The sequence below is a fragment of the Pogona vitticeps genome, chromosome 2, assembly GCF_051106095.1.
Source record: "Pogona vitticeps strain Pit_001003342236 chromosome 2, PviZW2.1, whole genome shotgun sequence".
Taxonomy (NCBI): Eukaryota; Metazoa; Chordata; class Lepidosauria; order Squamata; family Agamidae; genus Pogona; species Pogona vitticeps.
Window position 1 is genome coordinate 79,221,995 of NC_135784.1, and position 27,718 is coordinate 79,249,712.

At 40.4% G+C, this 27,718-nt stretch overlaps 1 protein-coding gene across 5 annotated transcripts in view; it reads right to left on the reverse strand.

Annotated features, from left to right (window-relative positions):
• TEX264 (testis expressed 264, ER-phagy receptor) overlaps positions 1-27,718 on the reverse strand; it is a 212,073-nt gene that overhangs the window by 46,752 nt on the left and 137,603 nt on the right. The window lies entirely within an intron of this gene.

The window sequence follows — 27,718 nt, forward strand, 5'->3', positions numbered from 1 at the left end:
TTTATTTATTTCTTTATAAAATGTATAGACTGCCTAATCTGTAGTGACATCACTAAGCAGGACAGTTTATATAACATAAACAAAGCATGCTCCATTTTGTGACTGACCTTTAGGTCAAATGAAGATACCCAGTGGTGCCTCGCACAACGGGTGCCTCACACAACGATGAATTCACACAACGATGCCTTTTTCTGTTAAATTTGCCGCCTCACACAGCGATGTTTCCTATGGGGGATTTTCACACAACGATGTCTCTTTTTCGTTCCTGTAAAAGTGTCTTACAATGTTTGGAAGTTCAATGAGGGGTTAGCCCCTCATGGTTGCAATGGTTGCAATGGTTAGCCCACCTCTTGAAACCTATGCAAACTGATTTTGGTGTTGTTCTGACACTTCGTTAATTTATGGTAATTTTTTGTTCTCCCCCCTCATTGAACTCCATGCATTTCAATGAGGGGGAAAAACAAAAAATTACCATAAATTAACGAAGTGTCAGAACAACACCAAAATCAGTTTGCATAGGTTTCAGGAGGTGGGCTAACCATTGCAACCATTTAAAACGGCTTCCAAACATTGTAAGACACTTTTACAGGAGCGAAAAAGGACTTCGCAAAGCCATTGAAATGTATTGAGTCGGCTTCAATACATTCCAATGGAGGAAACATTGTTTCAAACAGCGATGTTTCCTATGGGGATTTTCACTCAGCGATGGCAATCCGTTCCAACTGGAACGGATTAACCGGTTTTCAATGCATTCCTATGGGAAATAGTGTTTCACAGAACGATGTTTCACACAACGTTGATTTTTTTGGAACCAATTAACATTGTTGTGTGAGGCACCACTGTACTTTGTTTTGCAAGCCTGACTTCTCAGACATGGAACTATCTTGCTATATGAATCATTTGTCTCGAGCACTAGCATGATCTCAGCTTTGATAGGCTATTTGTAACATATACAGTACTTTAGCCCTACCAGCTAAAGGACTCTCCAGCAAGAGAACAGCACCTCTTCCCTTATGAAGCAAGAACTGGTGGCAGATGGTTCAGCTTGAGGAGACTGTTTCATCCCTTTGGTTCCTCCCATGTGGCATCCCACAGGGATCAATAATCTCCTCAATGATATTATTGGGGTGGGGGTGGGGGTTATTTTCTTTTTGTTTTACATTATGCGTTCATATTTGTTGTAAGTGCCCAGAGTAGTGGCTTGCCATTAGATTGACAGGGTAGAAATTGAATGAGCGAACAAACAAATTAATTCTATACGTTAACACCCTATATAAAAGACAAAGCATTGGAAATACTGTTTTTTACTGTTGTTTTGAAAATTGAGGGCATGGTGGCATCAAAATTTGGACAAACAAGAATGAATATGAGCACAAACCTTCCCCCTACTAGCTAATTTTAGGTCTGTTTTCCATTGATTTTCAGTTTTTAAACATCTTTCTCCCTGTGATTCATCTGGCTCAAGATCTTAGAGTAGATTTCTCTTTGGAAAATCCTGGAAAGTAACTCAGAAGTAACTCAGTTGCCCATTACTGACACACTTAGCAATCCCAACTCAAGCAAGGGGGATTGTGGCTGCTACTCCTAGCAGGTGCCTCCCAGTGTCACAAATGAAACTCTTCCCCACAGCATGAATGGAGCTACTTGTCAGAACAAGCTCTGGGCTTCTCTGACTAATTAATAAAATCCAAGGAAGACAGATGAAAGAAGCTCTTTTCTAAAATGTGTAATACAGGGGTGATATGTCTACATCAGGGTATATTCAAATGTCTCCCACTTCTTCCTCTACCTTTGCTTTTAGACACAGTCCCTGATTCTACAGGCATACCAAGCTCCATAAAGCTTGATGAGCAGCACCATTTTTGCAGCCTACAGGTGTCAGCTGAGCAGGCGCTGGGGTGAGTGGGTGGATAGTGAAAACATGAGTTGGAATGCATGCTGGCACATTCCAGAACCACCAAAGATCAAAGAAGTCAGACTTGTGTGGGGACTGAACTTTGCACGGCAGGAACAGCTGGCCGTTTTAATGAACGCCCACAACCTGCCCGCCCATTATTTGCCTTGCTTGACATATATTACACTTTGCATGAAGTGTGTATCTGAGGGGCAGGGTAGGGGGATGAGATACTCTGTGAAAAAACTACAAAGGGGTGGGAAGGAGGATTAGGTTCACACTAAATAAATGTCAACTCCATTGCCTGGCACAGACTTCAGCTAATGTCCCCAAATAGCCTTTGTTGATCACAGCTTTGCTGGCATGCTGTGCAACTTACTTGCTGCTCTGTAGCCAAAGGGCAAACTCCCCAATAAGGCCAAGGACAATGCTACACAGTCATATGAAAAAGGACATACACTCTCCTTAAATTCTAGGGTTTTATGTATCAGGAGATAATAGAAATCATCTCGTCCTTAGCAGATCTGAAAATTAGATTAAATACAACTTCAGATGAACTGCAACTCATTACATATTATACCATGTCATGATTTATTTTACAAAAAGAAAGCCAAAATGGAGAAGCCACGTGTGAAAAACTAAGTACACCTTATAATTCTATAGCTTGTAGAACCACATTTAGCAACAGTAATAGTTTTCTGTATGACTTTATCCGTCTCTCACGTCATTGTGGAGGGATTTTGGCCCACTCTTCTTTACAATGTTGCTTCAGTTCATTGAGGTTTGTGGGTATTTATTCATGCAAAGCTCTCTTAAGGTCCCACCACAGCATTTCATTCAGGTTGAGGGCTGGACTTTGAATGGTAACACCCTGATCCTTTTCTTTTTCAGCCATTCTGTTGTATATTTGCCGGTGCACTTGGGATCATTCTCCTGTTGCATGACCCAATTTTGACCAAGCTTTAGCAGTTGGACTCAGATGACTTCACATTTGACTCTAGAATACTTTGGTATATAGAGGAGTTCATGGTTGACTCAATGACTGCAAGGTGCCCAGGTTCTGTGGCTGCAAAAAAAAAGCCCAAATCATCACCCCGTCACCACTGTGCTTGACAGTTGATATGGGGTGTTTGTACTTATATGTTGTGTTTGGTTTTCACCAAACGTGGTGCTGTGCATTATGGCGGCTAAATATCTCCAATTTTGTCTCATATGTCCAAAGGACATTGTTCCTGAAGTCTTGTGTTTTGTCCAGATGCAACTTTGCAAACCTAAGCAGTGTTGACATGTTCTTTTTAGAGAGAAGAGACTTTCTTCTGGCAACCCTTCCAAACAAACTATACTTGTTCAGTCTTTTTCTAATTGTACTGCCATGAACTTTAACATTTAACATGCTAACAGGCCTGTAGAGTCTGAGATTTAACTCTTTGTTTTTTGGCAATTTCTCTGAGCATTGCATTGTTTGACCTTGTGGTGAATTCGCTTGGACCTCCACTCCCGGAAAAATTGACAACTGTCTTGAATGTTTTCCATTTGTGAATAATCTTCCTCACTATAGAATGATGGGTTTTAAATTGCTTGGAAATGGCCCTATAATCCTTTCCAGAATTATGGGCAGCAACAGTTGTTTCTCTATTATTATTGCTGATGTGTTTTCCCCTTGGCATTGTGTTAATGCATACCTGAATGCTCCAGATCAGCAAACTGTTAAAACTTCAGCTTTTATTGAGGTGGTCACACTTGCTGATTGATCAGTTATTCAAGGGCATTTGATTAGCAGCTCCTGGCTACAACTTAGCTTCTTATTTCCTATGGAAGCAGTAAGGGTGTACTTAGTTTTTCACACATGGCTTCTCCATTTTTATTATTGTAAAATAAATCATGACACAGTATAATATGTCATGTATCGTTGTTCATCTGAGCTTTACCTAAGTTTCAGGCCTGCTAAGCACCAGATGATTTTTATTATGTCCTGATATGTAAAATAATAGAATTCGAAGAGGTATACTTTCTTCTTCATATGACTGTATCTGCAGGAGAATATAAAAACAGGATATGCTTGCAAGGTCAAAGAATGGAAAATAAAAGAGTGAATATTAAGAACCAAGTATGAGATATAATTTTCTTACTCCTTTATCTTTATTAACCCTCTACTCGGTGCAAGAGTCCAAATAAATGTATATCTGACAGGTGGTTGTCTAATTTCTCTCGAATACCTCCAGCACTGGCATGTTCAACACCTCTTGAGGTTATCAGTTTTGTCTGACTATTTCCAGCAAGAATAGCAAGAGAAGGGAGGCCAATGGGGGCAATATGACCTTGTTGGTCTTCCTCGACATCTCAGCAGCCTTTGATACCGTTGACCACGGTATCCTCCTGGGGAAGCTCTCTGAGTTGGGAGTCGGTGGCCTGGCACTTGCATGGCTCCGCTCCTTCCTGGAGGACCGCCCCCAGAGAGTACAGCTTGGGGAGAATGTCTTGGCCCCGTGGAATCTCAATTGTGGGGTTCCACAGGGGTTGATCATCTCCCCAATGCTGTTTAACATCTATATGAGGCCGCTGGGCGGGGTCATCAGGAGGTGTGGGGCATCGTGTCATCAGTACGCTGATGACACACAGCTCTACATCTCCTTTACACCAACTTCAGTGGATGCCGTCCAGTCCCTCCAGCGCTGCCTGGAGACTGTACTGGAATGGATGCAGTCAAATGGATTGAGGCTGAACCCGGATGGATGGAGGTCTTGAGGGTGGGTGGCCCTTCCGTCAGTGGCATGGGTGACTCCCTCTCCTTTGGAGGGACAACCCTTGCCGCAAAGAGTAAGGTCCACAGCTTGGGGATACATCTGAACCCTTTCTTTTTCTTTTTCTTCTATTGAGTATTGCCATCTTGGAAATCTGTTGCTTAGAATTAATTGTATAATTGCATTTTACATAAGTTAAAACATGTTGAAATAGTATATATAAAATGCAATTATACAATTAATTCTAAGCAAAATTATTCTATTTATTTATTTATTCAATTGTCTAGAGGGGCGGGGTAAAAGTCGAATGAATGAATGAATGAATGAATGAATGAATGAATGAATGAATGAATGAATGAATAAATAAATAAATAAATAAATAAATAAATAAATAAATAAATAAATAAATAGAATAAATGTGGGAATCCCAGTCTGCTTCACAGCAACAGGGTTCCATCATCCTACAGGTTTCTGGGAACCCTGAAGAACCAATTTCTAGACAGAGCTACTTCATTTTCAATCGCAGGGCTGTTTCTGTCCTTTGCTGTCTGGTTCATCAAACATTATTTTTAAGCATTGAGAAGATCATTTAAAAATAATAATAACTAGAATCCTATTAACTTATGCAACTGCATAAGGACAGCTGCATGTATTGTAGGATGCGTCCAAACCTCCTTAACTACGCACTTAATTTCATGAGTGCACAATAGTCTGGTGAGGGGGGAACAACTTATATAACAATTTATATAATTGAATTGTTTTTTTTTTCAAAACAGAATTTTAGACTACTTCCTTTAGAACTTTCCCACATCCCATTTTATTCCTTCTCCTGGAATGCAAAACAACACAGTCTGTTGAGGACAACTTGGAGGACTCTCTTGATTCCTTCTTACTATAAATTATAAGAACCAAATTGGCCATCTTAAAATTTACCAAAGTGATTGGAAAACCTCAAGTCCTTAATATTATGTTCTTGTTAGCGCTGTTCTTGTTAGCGCTGTTCTTGTTAGCAACGGCAGCGTGACACTCTGACAGGTTGTCTTTAAAATAAATCCCTGGCATTTCTAGTTGGAATGGGGGGGGGGGGGAATGGGTGTGAAACCATGGAAATCTGCCACCTATGAGAGTACATCTAGATGCGCAATTTCAAATCTAGGTGTACAGAGATCAATGAGTTTAAGGAACAACTCCCCTTTCCAATGGGCTGGCCTGCTCTTGAAACTTAAAAGGGCAAATATCATCAGTCTTTCCAGCAACAAAAGATTCTGTTACAAAGTACTGGAAAATTCTGCAATTCCACTACAGAAGGTGCCTCATACTGCTTCTAAGCAGAATTACGGTAGCAGGAGCAGCCTATGGGGCCTGTTACTCTCTTCTGAAGCCCTTTGCTCTTTCACGTATGAATTCCTCCACCCTCAGCTATGATTCATAATTATGTCTGCACCATTAGCCACAGTTAATGCTAACTAGGATGGCAAAACACAGGGTGCAAATTAAATCACATACACCATTGAGTGTGATGTTGAAGCTAATATATCACTTCTCTTGACCAGGCATGCAGCAGACTTTCTCCTTTTAAGGGAGAGGGAGAAAGAGAGAATAGACCTGTAGTGCAATCTCCAAAGGTACAGACGCATTCACACAAGTCTTCCATCTTTTTTAAAAGGTGTGACATAATGTGGAGATGAATATATCCTCATGCATCTACATTGTCACATTTTCATTATTACTCTTCCTGTCGACAAAATTTAATTAGCATAGTAGCAAACCATCATTTTAACTGCTGCTTAAATGTCTCTCTCTCTCTCACACACACACACACACACACTCACACACACACACACACACACACACACACAGAGAGAGAGAGAGAGAGAGAGAGAGAGAGAGAGAGAGAGAGAGTTAAAGTATTGAAATATTTCTGCACTACCAATTCACTGGGAAATCATTTACGCACCGATTTTAAAGAATTCTGCTGATTTTTAAAAAATTAGTACTAGGATACTACTAGGCATACTTTTTAAAAGTTATGAAATAAGTCATTCAGTAGCATCAACACTTTAAAACAATATTTTGAGCGTGGATTTAATATGGCCCACTAGGATTTTTAAAACACTTGCTTTGAAGAAATTGCAGGGTTATTTTCTTATCCGGTGAACATTCTATTATACTGAGGTTACAGTATAGTTACTGTGCTCTAATACAGGGGTCCCCAACCTTGGCCCTCCAGATTTTCCTGGACTACAGCTCCCAGAAGTCTTCGCCACCACTTCTGCTGGCTAGGATTTCTGGGAGTTGGAGTCCAAGAACATCTGGAGGCCCAAGGCTGGGGACCACTGCAAATACACTTCACTTTCCTATGCATTACAGTCCTGAACTTAATGAGATGTTCTTAGTCCCCACCCTCCTAAATGGGATCAATCTAATGACAAAGAAGGTAACACATGTTTCTTGGCTTCATGGCCTTTTAAAAACAGCATGGGACTTTTTTCTTTTTTTTGTCCTGAAGCATTACATTGGGTGAGACAAAAATTTATCCAGTGACAAAATGGAACAAATTTCTTGGAATAATTTTTGACCACCTATTAGGGATGCAAATCATAATCACACATGAAAACATGACAAACGTATAATCCTAGGTGACTGGAATGCAAAAATGGAGAACAAATCAGAACTAAGTGTTGTTGGAAAATTTGGCCTAAGGAAAAGAATTGAAGCAGGAGAATGACTCACAGAGTTCTCCAGAGCAAGCCATCTGTTTATTACAAATATATGCTTTAAGCAACCCAACTAATGGCTGTACATGTGGACATTGCCAGATGGTCAATATAGAAATCAAATAGAATATGTAATTGGAAGCAGGAGATGGAGAAGCTGCATTCTTCCTGCCAGAATAAGACAAGGAGAAGACTGTGGTACTGATCATGAACTATTAACATCCAACATTACAGTAAAGCTGAAAAAGAACACTAAAAGAATCATAGTGCCAAAATATAATTTAAACAACATTTCTGATAAATTTAAAGTCCACATAAGGAACAGATTTGCATTACTAAATTCAATTGACTGAGAACCAGAAGAACTGAGGATTGGAACCAGTGATATTATTAGAGGAAAATGCAATAAAAAGAAAGGAAAACCTATATGAATGAAGGAAGAAACATTTAAAAATGCAAAGGACAAGTGAGGAGCAAAAGTAAAAGGTGACAAATAGTGGCAGACCCTGAATGATCAACAGAGAAACACACTATCTTAGGAGAAAATAAAGAGAAGTGTAAACAGTATGCTGAAGACCTATGCAGAAGAGATAAAAGGATGCCAAATTCCTCTGAAGGGGAATCCTATGAAGAAGAACCTCCAGTTCTAGAAAGTGAAGTGAAAGCTGCTCTGAAAGCTCTAGGAAGAAATAAATCACCAGAGATAGGTGGAATTCCAATAAAACAATTTCAAGCCGCAGAGAGGGTATCTCACAATATCTTTACATGAATATGCCAACAAATACAGAAAACAAAACAATGGCCCATAGACTGGAAATGTTTACTATAAATTCTAACCCCCAATAAAAGAGATGCCAAGGAGTGTGGTAAGAATAAAACTATTGCTTTAATTTCCCATGCAAACAAAGTGATGCTCAAAGTGTTGCAACAAAGGTTCTTACCTGATATGAAATGAAATATGTCTGATGTTCAAGAGGAAGAAGCAAATATCTGCTGGCTACTGGAGCACCCCGAAGAATTACAGAAGAAGTTTGGTCTATGTTTTACAGACTACAACAAAGCCTTTGACTGTGTGGATCATGACAACATTTTGGTGATCTCTCATTCATAGGATTACCATAAATCAGAGGTGACTTGATGGCACATAGCAATAACAACAAGAGCAATCTTGTGGTTACAGTTGCATGAATCAACATGGCCACATTTACTTTCTCCAAATAAAAAAGAAAGCGAAAGAAAACAAAGGCGAGTGAAAGAAAAGGGAGAACAAGATGGCTGTGAATATGGCAGGAAATGCTCAATAATTATGCACTAAGAAATACTGGAATTTATTTCTAATGGACGAAAGAGCCATCACAAATGGTGACATATCTTAAGAATATTACTTCCTCAACAACTAGAGGGCCACAGCTTCCTCACCATGACCTAGAAGTTGCTGCAACCTGTTGTCTTGTCGACACAACACAGGAGAAGCTGGATTTCATGTGCCAGAACTAATGGTTGTGGGAATTGCTAGGCTTCCTTGGGTCCGCAGATGTAGACACAGATCCCAGGGCCAGTAGTGCTAGAGGAGGAAAGAGGATGATTTCCATGTGAGCAGGACTGTTAAGGACAGAATATTTTGAGGACTGCTCATTCACAGGGTCACCATAAGTCAGAGTCAACCTGATGCACACGTAACAGCAATAGCAATAGCCTACACAGTATGAAAACAGCTCCTGGAAGTGATCTCGAGTATCATTACTACACTGTTTTTCAAATTTGCAAGAGAATAAGGAAGCAAACAGGTTCCAATTTATGAGTCCTTGCTCATAGCTAAAGCAAAGAAATCCTGACCATAAAAAAAACATGATACAAACCCAGACACAATGCCATTAGTGCTCTGCTCCTTTCTTCACTAACTGCTTCCACAAGTCAGCGTTCTGTCAGATATTCAAACATCTCATATACTTAAATGAAACCCTTGCACACACTTGTACCATGGACCACTGCCCCAACATACATTCAGAACCATCCACACTTTTAAATATTGCTCGTGCCTCTACTGCAGCATCTACTTATGCTTTATCCAATGGTGGGTGTGGTGTGGAGGAGAAGGTCGTGCATACTAATGTACATATACACAACCTAACAACATTTTTAAAAGAGAGTCCTAAAATTAAACAACAGCAAAATGAGACTGAGCAAATTATCAGGTATAAGTATCAGGAAGGAAGAATTAACAATCTGTATGATAAGGAGGTCAATATGAAGTGTTATTCTGATATGGTGCATGCAGCACTAAAACTGAGTTGTTATCTCTAAAATGAGATGGTACTCCTGGGAAAAGGACATGGACAATACACAAAGAAATGCCAAAATGAGATTTACTAGTTCAGAGACTATTTCTCTTTTCTTCTCTTGCAAGCACAATTGCCCCATGGAGTACAAAGATTACAGCTCAAACCTCACCATTGTCTTCATTTGCAGATTCAGGCCTTTGCAATACTGTACATTTATTTTTAGTAGCACACTCAATGTAGCCTCCTATAACAAGTGTGGCATTAAATTTTACAAGCAATAAAAAGCTTATTGCAGATCAAATGGAAACCATTTGGTTTTTAAAAACACAAGAAGTAATTCAGTTTCGACTGCAGTAAGAAGATAAAGCTTACTGCCATAAATTGAGTTCTTTCTCATTATTACTATTATTTATGTTATATTTCCCCAGCACTTATACACTGTTATATTGTAATAGGTAAAGTTAAAAGTTCCCCTTGATGTTTAGTCCAGTCATATCTGACTCTAAGGCGCAGTGCTCATCCCCGCTTTCAAGCCATAGAGCCAGCGTTTGTCCAAAGACAGTTTCCGTGGTCACGTGGCCAGCGTGACTAGACACGGAATGCCATTACCTTTCCACAGAGGTGGTAACTATTTATCTACTCGCATTTTAACATGCTTTCGAACTGCCAGGTTGGCAGGTATATTGTAATACCTGACAGCATAATAAAGTTCACTTCTACAGTCCCTCTTCTGCTAAAATTGATGCAAGATACATTCATCAGTATTAATGAGAATTAGTCTTAGATAATGGACCTTTCAGTATGGTAGCATCTTAATCAGTCAAAAATATACCAGCATTTAAGGCCCTGGTAGATGATTTTCAAAAAGAGAAACCTAGGAGAGGTAGAAAGGGAACAGAAAAATGGAAAGGATGAAGGGGTTCTTGATGATTAACCAGATCCTGAAAAATTAACCTTGAATTATAGCTTTCAGAATTCCCTAACAAGCAGGGCAAGCATGGTCTAAAATATTTTCCCAGTTTTGCAGCTGTCATTGTATCTGGAAGCTAGTTAAGATAAAATATTTGAATTCAGAACTATTCAATAGCTTGAGTCACCGGCCATTTGGATGTCATGCTAAAGGATCAGCTATGGTTCAATAGGATTAGAACAAGCTGCTTAAAGCTTTGGGTTTACATACACCCTCCTCTTCCTCTGGCACAGCCACAAGGAGGAGTTCAGAAGCTTTGGGTGTTGAAGCACATTGTTAAATATTTTGTCATGGGTGCGATTTGTATTTTCATTTCAGTCCAAATAAACAAATGTTGGCATAGGTGGACAACAAGAGTTATAAACACATTATTAACACAACATACTTGCAAAGTACATCATACTGTTGCAGTACACAGATAAGCAATTTATTCATTGAAAGGTGCCAAGAAATTATTTTTCTAGCAGGATGCCTGCTATTATGATAAGAACGGGCTTGTCCTCCAAGAAGTTTGGGGGACTGCTGTTTTAAATTGCTGTGCTTTGATCTCAGAGGCTCATTTTGCTTCTCTGTGGGTTCATCTCACTCAGTAGATATGAGCTTCCAGAAGTCAGGGGCACCTCTTGTCACCAATACACAGGATCCCTGATGGAAAGATCATATAGGAGAAGCAAAGGTGTGCACCCGGAGACAAATTCTATGTAGAGGCTACATATATCGTCCTTGAGGAATTAGAGGTGTTTTCACTATTCCTCCTCACTTTTGCTGACAGCAGCTTGCTTATTTTGTCCCATGAAAATTAGTGGGAGAATCAGACTTTCTCCTATACACACAATACTACTTTAGACTGACTTTCCTTGGTTATCTTTAGGGATATGATTGAAATTGAAGGATCATACTGTTACTGTTTGGAGAGGGGTAGCAGGCATTCAGCTGTAGCCAGTGGTTGAATCATCCTCTTACTCCTGCTGAGCTTCTATATTATCACATACATGCTGACAACTGTCAAATAAAAGGAAGCTTTAAAAAAATAACAATGATGAAACAAGTGAGAAGTCAAATCCTAGGAAAAACTTGAGAAAATAAACATTTTTATAAGATTTCTGTGAAGGAGGAGAAGAAGCAAAAGGAACTGTTGAAGACAGAATTCAGAATAAACCTGGAAGACGTCACCAAGATAGTTAGACAATACAGAGCAGAGTGTAGAAGTGAGTCATTGCAGTTCTGGCATGTTCCTTCGCAAGATAGAGAGTACCATTACCTGGCGAAATAAGGAAGGAAGGAAGGAAGGAAGGAAGGAAGGAAGGAAGGAAGGAAGGAAGGAAGGAAGGAAGGAAGGAAGGAAGGAAGGAAGGAAGGAAGGAAGGAAGGAAGGAAGGAAGGAAGGAAGGAAGGAAGGAAGGAAGGAAGGAAGGAAGGAAGGAATTTTGATAAGGAGATAGCTGCTACGAGTATCAAGAGAGAGGGAATTTTCCAGACATTTCATGGATCTCAAATTTCCATTCCATGGCAAGTGGGGGAGGGGAGTCAAATACAGAACAAGAACAGTGTTAGATAAAAAGGCATGAGTTATTATTTTTTTCAAGGCAAAGCCAACACACCTCATAACTGCTGATTTTTTAAAATAACAAACCAAACAAGAAATGTCCCTGCTGCTCTGCCCCTTGGGCCTTAAACTCAAGAACTAGCAGCATTTCAGATAACCAAAGCTCAGAAAGATATTTTAGGTTACAGCAATAAACTCTATAGGCATAATTTTCAAAGATATACAATCTGCACTGGATACAATTTAGGCATCACGAATCCCCACGCAACTTCTGATTTTATTCTGGAAGATCTAACAAAATTTAGAAAACCCATCCCTGATCAAAAATATGTTATTACAATTTAATTTTTGAAAGCTAGACTGATTATTGCCAAATGTTCTCCACTCTCATACACCATGATACACTAACACACAGCACTACAACTAACCACCTTCACCATAATATTTTAACTACCATCTATCCAAATATAGTTTGCAAGACTATTGACAGGCTTTTAAACAATCTTCCTAGTGCCTCCTACAGCAATTCTGTCTATGCGCATTCAGAAGTACCGTATTTTTCGCTCCATAAGATGCACCTTTCCATAAGACGCACCAATTTTTTAGGAGAAGAAAACAGGAAAATATAATCTGTTTTCTTCGCTCCATAAGACACACAGACTTTCCACCCCCCTGTTTTGTGGGGGGAAAGTGTGTCTTATGGTGCGAAAAATACGGTATTTCCCACAATGTCAATTGTTCCCAACCTCAGGTCCCCAGATGTTCTTGGACTGCAACGCCCAGAAGTCCTGGTCAGCAGAGCTAGTGGTGACAGTTTCTGAAAGCTGCAGTCCAAGAACAGCCAGATATCATATTTCCACCTTATTAAAAAGGTCCTAAGCTAAAGAGACGGGGTTGTACTGTACTACTGCTCTAGCAATCCCTTTTCTTATCCTGCTGATGTTAAGGGAGCAAAACAAAGTCCTAATTGCTAAAGCAGGTGAGGGAGGAGAATGGGTAGGTGGCCTGGGGGAGCAGCCTCTGACTTCTCCCATTGCACTGGTATTCACAAAAATACAGACATTATTTGTTTTAATATCTGGCAATCCTAGGTACAGTACACTGTATCAGGAGAGAGGAAGAAAGCAAAATATACAAGGTTATTCTTGGAAGAAAATAGTAGACTGTCATTTTTTTCTGGACTGATCCTACCCAAATCAATCAATCTATCAGTCAAATCAATCAATCAAATCCATCCATCCATCCATCCATCCATCCATCCATCCATCCATCCATCCATCCATCCATCCATCCATCCATCCATCCATCTATCCATCCAAAATATTTTTACCATGCATTTCTCCTTAAAAAGACCCAGGGCAGCTTACATCATTAAAAAGATCATACAGTATTTAAAAGTCAAAAACAATGAGTATACAAACATTAAAATGGTAAATAAGATCAATACTAAAAATGTTCAAAAGCAATAGAGCAGAACAATCCATTTAAAAAAAAAAATCCTCTCGGGCAGCCAGTCATTAAGGAAAAGTCTGTCTGAAGAGAAAGGTATTTGCCTGTTTGTGAAAGGACAGCAAAGATGGAGCCGGTCTGGCCTCCAGTGGGAGAGAGTTACAGAGTCTGGGAGCAGCAGCACAGAGGGCCCCCACCAAAGCCTCTACACTGAGAGCATCGTCTTTTTATCACAAAGGAAACTCTAAAATGGATTACATTTTATCCCCTTATAACTTTCAAGCTAGAGGTTGGACTCTGCATGAGGCTCATGTAAGCCTTGAATTGGGGAGTCCTAAAACTGCACTTTTTTGAGACCTACACAGTTTCTATTACAAAATGTATTGATCATATTTTGCCAGTCCTTCAGCACTTCTTCACAAATCTTTATTGGTAATATGAATAAAAAAATTATCTTAGGTAATATCTTCACTTTACATGGGGTGAGTCTGCCAAACCACAACAGTCCAATTTTCTTTAAATCTTTGAAATTATTCATGATTACTTATTTCATTTAAAAAAATTTTTTTGAATCTTTCCAGATTATTTCAAAAATTTATACCAAAATACTTAATCATCTTTTGAATATTAAACATCCAAATCTTTTCAGTTTTCTTCTCTGTCCTCTTTATTATAATTAAAAATAATAAAAATGTATGCCTATTTATTGGTAAACTAATTATCTCACCATATTCTTTTAAATGAGGTTTTACACTCTCCATAGTTTTTAAAGGATTTTCTTGTTAATAAAGTGTCACCAGCAAACATACTTTGGAGTGACTAGGGAGAAAACATCTGGGGGTTAATTGTTACTCTCTATCTTTGTTACCACAATATTTTAGTGGTAGGGCACAATATTATCTTTTCTACTACAATATTTTAATCTCCTCTAACAGTATTTACTAATAGCTTTCATATTATTTTTATCTCTTATTTTGACTTGGCAAAGGTGATCTGGTGTTAAACAAGTTAATATAGTGACAAGGTGATCTAGTACTAAACTGGGTAGTTTGTGTTGTTTTAAAGTAAAAATACTTTGGAGTGACTGGGGAGAAAACATGTAGGAGTGGATGTTCCTTCTGTGCAAAACATCATGCCCAGTTTAGTATATCACCAGAAAACCACAACAGTCAGATACCTCATCTTTTGGACAAATGAAACAACTGATCACAAGTGGAAAAGTCTGTTTGAATCATTACAGCTTGGGGAAAAAAAGTAGAAGTCACCTCAGCTGAGAAAAAAACTCCATGTCAGGAGCAAAAAAGGCTGGGCTGATTCAAATTGGCCTTTGTGCCATGTGATCAATTTTTTTAAAAGGTGAGTTCATTTGTTTTAACACGTGCAGCAGATCCCACAGTACTGTATTTGACTATGTACATACAGTCACAGCCTAAGATAGCTTCTGTGTTTCTTACCAGAATAGCAAAAGATGAAGGATGAAAACAATTTTTTTGGGGGGGGGGAGAGAAGCAAGATAGCCTGGTTCCAAGAGAAAGTAATGACCTGGACTAATAACTGGAGACAATAATATGAAACAATATGAAACAAAGAATATAGAACAATTAAGAAAGAGCCCAATGCATTCATCCAAGGATTTCGTGGTATATGCTTTGAAGAAGGTGGAAGGAAGAAGTTATGGACATAGTTGCTGCAGAGGCATTATTCAAAAGGTGGGTCCATTATTACTCAAATCACAAAAACACATTAACACATGATGGTGAATAGGTCGCGAACATCAATATTAAACTTTTCATTTTTGGTGATGATATGTTCCAAATAATGCTATGAGAAGGAGGATTATAAGTTTGAACTGAATATCAAATAAATTAATTGGAAAATATCATCAGCCTAAAAACTGGAAAGTGAAAGTAGGGCAAAAGGGAAATGTAAGAGAGAGTAGGTACTGGAGAGAGAGAATTGGACTGGACGGAAACGGGAATCAGGACAAAATAATAGTCAGAAAAGGAAAATGGGCAGGGGAAACCATTAATGCTGGGATTTGAAGTAACTGAGGAAAATAAAAAGTGACTGAGACAAAAAGGGAGCAGTGAGTTGAAAGTTACAGCTAATCATGAAGCGCCAGCAGGTGGTCAGTTGGAACACCACAATGCAGCAGAGCTGGCTGAGAAGTTAATTCACTAGCAAATAGGTCAGTGTTGATTGGAGGAAGAAAACACACTAAAATGCAATTAATGAAATGCACCTACAGAGCACACCTAAAATGAAAGTAAAAGAGGAAACTTACCATAATTTAATCATGATTCTATAATACAATAAACCAATAATACAGCTAGAGAAGTGACTGATTTAGAGACAAATTTCAACAAACTTCTCTTGATTGTGCAGCTAATCAATAAATGAAGTGACTGGATAGACGCAGTGGAGTTCATTAGGCAAGACACTTGGTCAATGAGCTAGTATAATCCTGTCAGCAGGAATGCTGCTTCTGGTGTTCCACTAGCAATACAAAGAAAAAGGCTTAGCATGGTTTAATGGGTGATAGTCAGGCAGCATTAGGTTTTAAGTTTAAAAGATGCAGGTAAAAATGATGGGATGATGGGACTTGTACAAGAGCAGTTCACGTGTCACGGAAAAAGAAAAAAAAATCAGCCACCATCATACAAGGATGTATCCATTGTCAAGGTCTATGAACTTACAGCCATGACCAAAAATATTGGCACCCTTGCAATTCTGTCAGAAAATGCAACCCTTCTCTCAGAAAACTGTTGCAGTTGCAAATGTTTTGGTACTCACATGTTCATTTCTTTGGTTTGTGTTGGAACAATACAAAAAAATGAGAAGAAAAGTCAAACCTGATACAATCCCACAAAGAAACCCAAAAATGCAACGGCCAAAATTATTGGCACCCTATCTAAATTGTCCCCTTCATGGATTGCTGCCTTGTCGTGGTGAAGGGGCTTGAGTAACTCAGAGAAGCTATGGGCTATGCCGTGCAGGGCCACTCAAGACGGACAGGTCATAGTGGAGAGTTCTGACTAAACACAATCCACCTGGGGTAGGAACCGGCAATTCCACTCCAGTATCTTTGCCAAGAATGCCCCATGATCAGAAACAAAAGGCTAAAAGATATGACGCTGGAAGATGGGACCCTCAGGTCAAAAGGCGTCCAACATGCTACTGAGGAAGAGCGGAGGACAAGTACAAGTAGCTCCAGAGCTGATGAAGTGGATGGGCCAAAGCCGAAATGACACTCAGCTGTGGACGTGCCTGGAAGTGAAAGGAAAGTCCAATGCTGGAAAGAAAAATACTGCATAGGAACTTGGAATGTAAGATCTATGAACCTTGGGAAGCTGGAGGTGGTCAAACAGGAGATGGCAAGAATAAACATCGACATTCTGGGCATCAGTGAACTAAAATGGATGGGAATGGGTGATTTCAACTCAGATGATTATCATGTCTACTATTGTGGGCAAGAATCCCGTAGAAGGAATGGAGTAGCCCTCATAGTCAACAAAAGAGTGGGAAAAGCCGTAATGGGATATAATCTCAAAAATGATAGAATGATGTCAATACGTATCCAAGGCAGACCTTTCAACATCACAACAATCCAAGTTTATGCACCAACCTCCATTGCTGAGGAGACTGAAATTGAACAATTTTATGAAGATTTACAACACCTTCTAGAACTGACACCGAAGAAGGATGTTCTTCTCATTCTGGGGGACTGGAATGCTAAGGTAGGGAGTCAAGAGATAAAAGGAACAACAGGGAAGTTTGGCCTTGGAGTTCAAAATGAAGCAGGGCAAAGGCTAATAGAGTTTTGTCAAGAGAACAAGCTGGTCATCACAAACACCCTTTTCCAACAACACAAGAGGCGACTCTACACATGGAAATCACCAGATGGGCAACATCGAAATCAGAGTGACTATATTCTCTGCAGCCAAAGATGGAGAAGCTCTATACAGTCAGCAAAAACAAGACCTGGAGCTGATTGTGGCTCTGATCATCAGCTTCTCATAGCAAAATTCAAGCTTAAACTGAAGAGAGTAGGAAAAACCACTGGGCCACTCAGGTATAATCTAAACCAAATCCCTTACGAATACACAGTAGAAGTGAAGAACAGATTTAAGGAACTAGATTTGGTGGACAGAGTGCCTGAAGAACTTTGGATAGAGGCTCGTAATATTATCCAGGAGGCAGCAACAAAAACCATCCCAAAGAAAAGGAAATGCAAGAAAGCAAAGTGGCTGTCCAACGAGGCCTTACAAATAGCAGAAAAGAGAAGGGAAACAAAATGCAGGGGAGATAGGGAAAGTTACAGAAAATTGAATGCAGACTTCCAAAGAATAGCAAGGAGAGACAAGAGAGCCTTCTTAAATGAACAATGCAAAGAAATAGAGGAAAATAACAGAAAAGAAAAAACCAGAGATCTGTTCAGGAAAATTGGAGATATTAGAGGAAAATTTTGTGCAAAGATGGACATGATAAAAGACAAAAATGGAAGGGACCTCACAGAAGCAGAAGACGTCAAGAAGAGGTGGCAAGAATACACAGAGGAATTATATCAGAAAGATGTGGATATCCCGGACAACCCAGACAATGTAGTTGCTGACCTAGAGCCAGACATCCTGGAGAGTGAGGTCAAGTGGGCCTTAGAAAGCCTGGCTAACAACAAGGCCAGTGGAGGTGATGGCATTCCAGTTGAACTATTTAAAATCTTAAAGGATGATGCTGTTAAGGTGCTACATTCAATATACCAACAAGTTTGGAAAACTCAATAGTGGCCAGAGGACTGGAAAAGATCAGTCTACATCCCAATACCAAAGAAGGGCAGTGCCAAAGAATGCTCCAACTACCGGACAATTGCACTCATCTCACATGCCAGCAAGGTTATGCTCAAAATCATACAAGGTAGGCTTCAGCAGTATATGGACCGAGAACTCCCAGAAGTACAAGCGGGATTCTGAAGGGGCAGAGGAACTCGAGACCAAATTGCCAACATGCGCTGGATTATGGAGAAAGCCAGCAAGTTCCAGAAAAACATCTACTTCTGCTTCATTGACTATGCAAAAGCCTTTGACTGTGTGGACCACAGCAAACTATGGCAAGTCCTAAAAGAAATGGGCGTGCCTGACCACCTTATCCATCTCCTGAGAAACCTATATGTGGGACAGGAAGCAACAGTTAGAACTGGATATGGAACAACGGATTGGTTCGAAATTGGGAAAGGAGTACGACAAGGCTGTATATTGTCACCCTGCTTATTTAACTTATATGCAGAATACATCATGCGGAAGGCTGGACTGGAGGAATCCCAAGCCGGAATTAAGATTGCAGGAAGAAATATCAACAACCTCCGATATGCAGATGATACCACTCTGATGGCGGAAAGTGAGGAGGAACTAAAGAACCTTGTAATGAGGGGGAAAGACGAGAGTGCAAAAAACGGTCTGAAACTCAACATCAAAAAAACTAAGATCATGGCCACTGGTCCCATCACCTCCTGGGAAATAGAAGGGGAAGATATGGAGGCAGTGACAGATTTTACTTTCTTGGGCTCCATGATCACTGCAGATGGAGACAGCAGCCCCGAAATTAAAAGACGCCTGCTTCTTGGGAGGAAAGCAATGACAAACCTTGACAGCATCTTAAAAAGCAGAGACATCACCTTGCCAACAAAAGTCCGAATAGTCAAAGCTATGGTTTTTCCTGTAGTGTTGTATGGAAGTGAGAGCTGGACCATAAAGAAAGCTGACCGCCGAAGAATTGATGCCTTTGAATTGTGGTGCTGGAGGAGACTCTTGAGAGTTCCCTGGACTGCAAAGAGAACAAACCTATCAATTCTAAAGGAAATCAACCCCGAGTGCTCATTGGAAGGACAGATCCTGAAGCTGAGGCTCCAGTACTTTGGCCATCTCATGAGAAGAGAAGACTCCTTGGAAAAGACTTTGATGTTGGGAAAGTGTGAAGGCAAGAGGAGAAGGGGACGACTGAGGATGAGATGGTTGGACAGTGCCATCGAAGCAACCAACATGAATTTGACACAACTCCGGGAGGCGGTGGAAGGAGTGCCTGGCGTGCTCTGGTCCATGGGGTCACGAAGAGTCAGACACGACTAAACGACTGAACAAAGAAACAAAATCTAAATTGTAAGAAATCATTGCTATTCAAGCATGTGATGCTCCTTTAATTTGTATTTAGACACACTTGCCCCAAGTAAGAGGTGTGGGCAATATAGTAATCACACTTGCAACCAGTTAAGATGAAGAAAAGTTGACACAACCTTTGGGTTGTGTGTGACACTGAGCATGGAGAAAAGAAAGAAGTGTAAAGAGTTGTCTGTGGATTTGAGATGAAAAATTGTCGAAAAAACATTGACAATCTCAAGGCTACAAGTCCATCTCCCGAGATCTTAATGTTCTTGTGTCCACTGTGCGCAATATTATCAAGAGGTTTACAGCCCATGGCACTGTAGCTAACCCCCCTGGATGTGGACAGAAGAGCAAAATTAATGAAAAATTACAACAAAGAGTTGTTTGCATGGTGGATACAGAACCGAGATTAACTTCCAAACAAATTCAAGCTGATCTGCAGACACAGGGTACAACAGTGTCAGCTCACACTCTCCGTCACCATCTGAATGAAAAGGAATACTATGGTAGGAGACCCAGGAGGACACCACTGCTGACACAAAGGCATAAAAAAAGCAAGACTGGAGTATGCCAAAACTTATGTGACAAAATTACAATCCTTCTGGGAGGACGTACTGTGGATAGATGAGACAAAAGCAGTGCTTTTTGGTAAAGGACATCATGGCACTGTTTACAGAAAAAGAAATGAGGCATTTAAAGAAAATAACACAGTCCCTGCAGACAAACTCGGTGGAGGTTCAAAGATGTTTTGGGGTTGTTTTGCTGCTTCTTGCACTGAATGCTTTGACTATGTAAACAGTATCATGAAATCTGATGATTAACAAAGAATTTTGGGGCACACCATAATGGCCAGTGTCAGAAAGCTCCACCAGAACTCATGGGTCTTCCAGCAGGACAATTACCTGAAACACACTTCAAAAAGCACTTAGAAATTGTTACAAACAAAGCGCCAGCAATGAGCCCAGATATGAATCCCATAGAACAGTGGTCCCCAACCTTTTTAACTCCATGGACCAGTTGGGGAAGGCAGGGCAACCCCCCGTGCTCATGCACATGCATGAAGGAGTGGGCGCACACTCTTGCGGGTGCGTGCACACTCTTGTGCATGTGCGGAAGGGTGGGGGACACTCACGCACATGCACGAAGGGCATGGGGCACTTGAGGGTACTCATGTGCGCTCGCAAAGGGGTGGGAGGTGCTCTAGTGCACATGCGCACACTCATGCATATGCATGAAGGGGCTGTGTGGAGGTGGAAGTGTGTGCGGGGGTGGGAGATCTGTCTCCATGGCCCAGCCCAGGCCATGGACCGGCTCTGGGCCGTGGAACAGGGGTTGGGGACCCCTGCCATAGAACACCTGTGGAGAGATCTCAAAACAGCAGTTGGGGTAAGGCATCCTCCCAATCTGAAGGCCCTGGAGCGGTTTGCAAAAGAAGAGTGGTTCAAAATTCCAGTAGAGAGGTGTAAGAAACTCATTCATGGTTACAGGAAGCGAATGATTTCAGTTTATTTCCAAAGGGGATGCTACCAAATATTTAGTTAAGGGTGCCAATAATTTTGGCCAGTGTGTTTTTGCGTTTCTGTGTGGGATTTTATCAGATTTAATTTTTCTTCTCTTTTTTTGTGTTGCTCCAACGCAAACCAAAGAAATGAACATGTGAGTACCAAAACATTTGCAACTGCAACAGTTTTCTGAGAAGGGTTGCATTTTCTGACAGAATTCCAAGGGTGCCAATATTTTTGGCCATGACTGTAAATGTCTGAAGTCAACATTTAGATCTTTTAGGTCTAAATGGAACAGAACGCTGTGGAAAACCCCAACACTTTAAATTTGTGTACAGACGCCCTTCATTTCTTAAGCCAATGGCACAAAATGTATCCTGTTGGTTCAAGAAGAAATGTCTGTGCACAATTTTGGCACCTTTTTCACTTTGTCCCTCTCAAACATCTCCCTGAAATCTTAAAGCCTAGAAATTAGCTTTAGAAAATCAAATTCCACCATGGGGATGTAGTAACACAAAGTGATTACAGCCCCATCAACCACATTAATTGGCTTTTATACTTCTCATGCCTTTCTTCCAGAACACTTCCTCTTAGGAACTGGATTGGACTGTTCAATGTAAATACAGCATCAGGTAGGAAATACACACACATGTCGCAGCTGGACTTGGGGATAGGGATGGCAGTACACAGATACAAGATGAATTCAAAAGCCCCCGAAAAACATAGATGAAAGTATTTTAGACAGCATAGGTTCCGCCCAGGACCAACAACAAGAAAAGAAACGACTTTACTTCTTCAGCCCAGACTGTATTATTTGTGGAGGAGAGGAACTGCCTCATACACATTTCTATTCCCCACACGCCCAACTAATAAGCTATCTCTGTCACTCCAGTGCCTTTTGCCCAGATCTGTTTCTCCATCTGGTTTAAAGGGCAGCTAACAAGAAACACAAGCAAACACAGGCTGGCTTACTGGCCCACAGCTGGTGCCCTAAAATAGCTTGGCATGAGATAATTTTCTTTCATAAACACTAGTAAGCCCCAACGGCTAAGAGGCATTCCTCTGCCCACTTTTAGCACCTGTTGTCAAGTAAGTCTCAACTCTTCCCCCCCCCCCCCCCCCCCAGCTGCCACCGCCAAGAGTACAAAGCTCTTTTCAGGGCAGCAGCCCTCCTAATTATATTTTTGGCTCCAAGAAGTGGAACCCAACTCACACAAAGGTTATTCAGTCTGAAGAAAGAAAACAAAAAAGCAGAGGCAGCATTGCTCAACATGCCAGTCGCTGTTCAATAAATCAACGGTGCCATTCTGCCTACCACACGAAACCGCTGAGAACAACCAAAGAAACAACAAAGCGGGGGTACTCAGATGTGCAAGGAACCAGCTTCAAAATATATCGACAGAATTAAATGTTACAGAGACAGGAAAAAGTAGCATAGCTCAGTGGTTTAGGCATCTGGTTTGCGAGCCAGAGATTAGGAGTTCAGTTCCCCACTGTGCCTCCTTGACAGAGGCTGCGCTTGATGAACCACAGGGTCCCTTCCAGCTCTTCATTTCCAAGATGGTGATGATGAGTCTCATATCTATTTCTGTACTTCCTCCCTGCAGTGCTGTGAAATTTGCCACACCAGAAATGACATGGAAGGCCCATTACTTCTGACCAGCACCAGTCAGATAACAAGGAGTAGGCTGTAAGAAAAGTTACAACCTGGTGATGTCACATACTGAGGTATGTCCTGTGGCAAAGAGGGTAGAGGTAGACATAAGGATAACAATTTGCAACTCCAGCCTGTGTCTTCTGCAATGGCTAGTTCTGTTTAAAGTACTTTACAGTGAAACCGAAATGAACTTTGCATAATAGAACAAAACCAACTATTTTATCTAATGAATCAAACAACAAAGAGTTCTGTGATAATGCAAAGACTAAAACATATATTACTGCATTAGCTTTTATGGACTATAGCTCACTCCATCACAGGATGATTCAGAATTCGAGGTATATATTAAATATTCAGAAGTGGCTCCACAGCCAAGTGTTCTGGTGCACTGAGCTATCAAACCAGCTATAATTAATCTTTTAATGCCAGAGTATTAATTGCTGATCATAAAAATGTGTTACCCTAGTTCAGAGTTCTTGTTGAAGATTGTAACTTTCTCATAAGATGCCATTCACCAGTCTCTGTGTTGTCTCTCATATTTGTCTGAAGTTTCTTTGCTCCACAACAGCTACCTTCAGATCAGATAAACCTGGTACTGCTTTAAGATCAAACAGCAGGAATGGAGGCAGCAGATATATTTTAAACAGAAGGAGGAAGACATTTCAAAAATGCATAAATAAATAGATGCTGCAAACTGAAATGAGTGTGGCATTTTCATATATCCATTCTTAAAGAAAGAGAAGGTTTCCACTACAAAGTCCACAAAAGTGACCTTTTAATGAATGTTGCAAAGCTCTTCCTCCATCCCATCCAACAACCGTCCTTCTCTCAGTTCAAAGGAAGCAAATGCAGTTTACAAGCAGCCCCATAAACCTGCAGCAACAGCTGCTGTTATAGATGGCAAAACATCAAACATGGGATCGGTAAGCAAAAGGAATACTAAGATGGAAAGAATTGGCTGGAAGATGTGCAGGTCTAAAACCATCAGTTCCTCAGAAGGTACTAGCTTGTTCTCTCCAGAGTCAGATGCCAGCAGCAAAACTACAGCCTTAAGTATATTATATTGGAAGTAGATTTGTTATAAGCAGAGCTTATTAGAGAACAAGAGTAGGAGCTTCCTTAGTTGTGGCATCTTTTGGTTCTGGAACAATGTATGAGGTACTCATGGTCACTGCTTTCTGGGGATTCTTGATGATCTTTCTGGTCTTGCTATCATTTCATGGAATCTGATTTTACTACTGTATGACCACATCTGTTTTATTATTCAACAAAGCCTTTATTCTATTTTGATTTTCAACCATTTCACTAAGTTTATTCCATTTATCTTTGTTAAATACACCGCTGGCCATCTTGAGAAATGGAGATGGAAAGACGGGACAGAAATATTTTCATCAAACGAACACATGATTAAGATTGGGCTGCAAGAGGGATTCCAGCTGCTCCTTCTGCTTTTGAAATCCAGCTGCTTCCCATATATTAACTGGCATCTATTCACATTTTGAACAAAAGACACACCTCAATCCTTTTCCCACACCATAGCTGATAAACCTATTATATCCTTTCTCTGTACATTTATATTGCATTTTCATTCTTTCTCTACCCCACTCCTCCAATCTCTTCCTTCTTTTGAGGCCAACATCATCTCAAGTACACTGTCTGCTGCTCATTAGGAGCTTCTGCCAGTGCTCTATATTCATGAAAGAAATGTAAAAGCATAGTTAGTTATTAGGATTATTTGGAATTTACTGGCAGAGTACAGTAGCCTAGTGACGAGGCTTTAAGTACTGAAGAAAGGGAGTAGCCACTCTGGAAAGTGGTATAAGGCTAATTTACACACTCACAAATATTTCCAGTGAGTTACTTCTGTCAGTCTTTTGCAGCACCACAAAGAGAATTAAAATGCCTTGAAGACGAACTAGTTTTCTTTGGCATAAGCTTTTATTGACTACAGCCCACTTCATCTAACATTTTTCTTTTCAAGGAAATCCATTTTGTCACTAAGCCAGGAAAATAATCTCTAATCTTATCTACAGAAGTCCCTAGAGCTGGCTTCTATGTTACAAAGGTCTACTCAAGCAGGTCTTCTAGAGGCCCCATGTGCTGCTGCCTCTGTCTAGGAAGGAGGAGAACAAAAAAGAAGTGATCTCATACGAAGAAAGTGAGCCTAAGAGTAGTAGTCTAAACACAACATTTGAAGAAAAAACAAACAAACAAACTAGAACGCTCTTCAGTTATTCCAGAAACTGGTATCATCAACAGGATTACAGGAAAGAGGCTAGCTCCGGGTACTTCCTTATTGCTTTGCTAACACAAGCAGCAACATTTCCAGAGGTAAGAGGGATTCTCTTTGTGTGTAGGGCAGGCTCCACAACAGGCAAGGGAAAAACAAGTTGCTTCTTGTAATAACTATTATTCAAGTGGTCATCTATTTATTCACACTGCTTGGCTACAGTGCATGCTCCAGCACATACTGTAGTTCCCTCAGGTTATAAATTCCCACAACAGTTCCTGGAGGTGCTGAAAACAACGAGCTATGTGATTCAGAGATGACCATTCTAAGAACAAATATTGTAAGAAGCAACCTGTTTTTTTTTTTTCTTCATTGCCATCTCTAATGTCTATATACTAAAAGAAGCTTAGTGGTTTAGGTATTTGGCTGCAGAGCCAGAGGTTGGGAGTTTGATTCCCCAGAGACACCTTGACAAGGGCTGGACTTGATGATCCATAGGATCCCTTCCAGCTCTCTGGTTCTAAGATGACAATGATGGTGATGATGATGATGATGTATAGTGAGTGCTCCTCAAAAAATACTAAAGAAGTAAGGGCAGGCACCTGCATTAACTGGAACACTGCGGAGAGGACTGCTCTCTAAGACAGTATTGCCAGATCAGAGTGGATGGCTGAGACAAGGACACCGCTTTGCACAAACCAAGTAAAGAAACCCATCTTTAAAATGCTGTGGAAGTGGCTACAGCCATGGTATAATGATTTTTAGGGGTATTTGACAGAGATATTTTAGCCAGTTAGTAAACCAAAGTGATCACTTTCTCATTGCACTCAGCAAATATTTGTGCATTAAATATTTGTCTATGGCCTGTCTCTTCTTGCATGCAGTATATGCCTGCCCCCCTCCAAAAAAGCCTAAAAGTAGGTGGGAGGCCCAATAGTTGAGTTCCATAAGAGAGTACCAGAATTTATGTGACCATCATGGAGGCATCATCATACCACATAACCCTTCCTTACAGTTTTGCCATTATTTTGGTAATTAACCAAAAGGATGAAAACAGGTAACTTTTTTTTCTGCTCCATGTCTGTAACTGAGCATTGCCTACTCTGTTTTCCCGAAAATAAGACCTAACCTGAAAATAAGCCCTGGTATGATTTTTCAGGATGCTCGTAATATAAGCCCTACCTCAAAAATAAGCCCCATTTAAGTGAAACCCGTTCTCCACCATTGTGCAGCAGCCAGAAGAAGATGACATGACTTGGAAGTGAATGTGTTGGTATGTAGTTAACCTCACATTTGAAACAATATCTCAAATACAATGGGTGTAAGTCCCAATAGTAGATATATCTCAATCTTCTGCTCAGAAGGGGTGGGACTAGTCTCTCCCCAATAACCATGTTGACGATTTCAGAACAACTGAATAGGGCAAAAAACAGGGCAACAACAGAGCCTATGTGGCTCTCTGTCTATTCTTCCCCCCTTTACCAGTCAGATCACTTCTTGCACATATTGGTGCTCTATTCCAGCATCACTAAAGTAAAAATACAATTGTATACATAAGACTCAGGTGTGTTCTCATGAGAAGTACCGTTCTCTTCAAAGGTGGTTTGGCAACCACTGGATAGAGAAAAATGGAAATGGAACAAAAGGTATGAAAACATTGGATCCCACAGTCATTTAGAACATGATGCTGGGTCCCCGTGACACATTTTATTCTAGCAATCTAAACCCAGAATATCCAAGGTGCCACATACCATGACGACGACATTTTTATCCCTTTTGATTTCACTCCTTGTAAATGGGAATTTCCTCACACAACTCCAGCTCAACTGCAGCTCCGTCTTCCACTGAGGTGGCCTTCTTAATTGCTAGTAAAAGGGACTTGCTCTAATTAAAATTTAATTTACAGCTCAACCAAATTCATTAAAATACAAGTTGAATCCTGTCAAAACTTTTTTAAAAAAATTGGGAAATGATTTGTTCATTTAGCACAGAGCCACGGTAGTGTTTTGTTGGGAAACAAACAGCAAGCAAAGGAATTGGGGAAGGGCTTTGTCAGGCTCAATTGCTCAAAAATTCAAACACCACAATGTAAATCTTGCACAAAGCATCACTAGTAGGGTGCTTCCACTGATTTAATTCACTGTAAAATCTAACCTGATCAGAACCCCATGAGCAGTCTCTACTTTGAACTCATAAGGTTTAACTTTTAAAAACTCATTACATTTATTTAATCCCTCCCATCTACTCCAAAGGATCAGCATCTGTCTTGGAAACACTGATGACCAAATCTGCAGCAAGAGACATGGTACGGTAAGATTCTGCATAAATGAAAAATTAGGGTCCAGATACACAGGCCAGTGGTCTTGACAAAAACTAGCCAAGAACTGGGGTTACCAGGCCAGATATAGTTGTGTAGAGGCAACAGTGCTAAGCAGATGGGATCGAGATGCAAGATCATTTTGCTTATTGGTCATTCGGTGCAGCCTGAAGGAAAAACTTTTGAACAAGAGCTTCAAAGAACCTAGATGGACCACTCAAAAGGTCAATCTGTTTACACAAAATGAGGAGGGTGCCCATC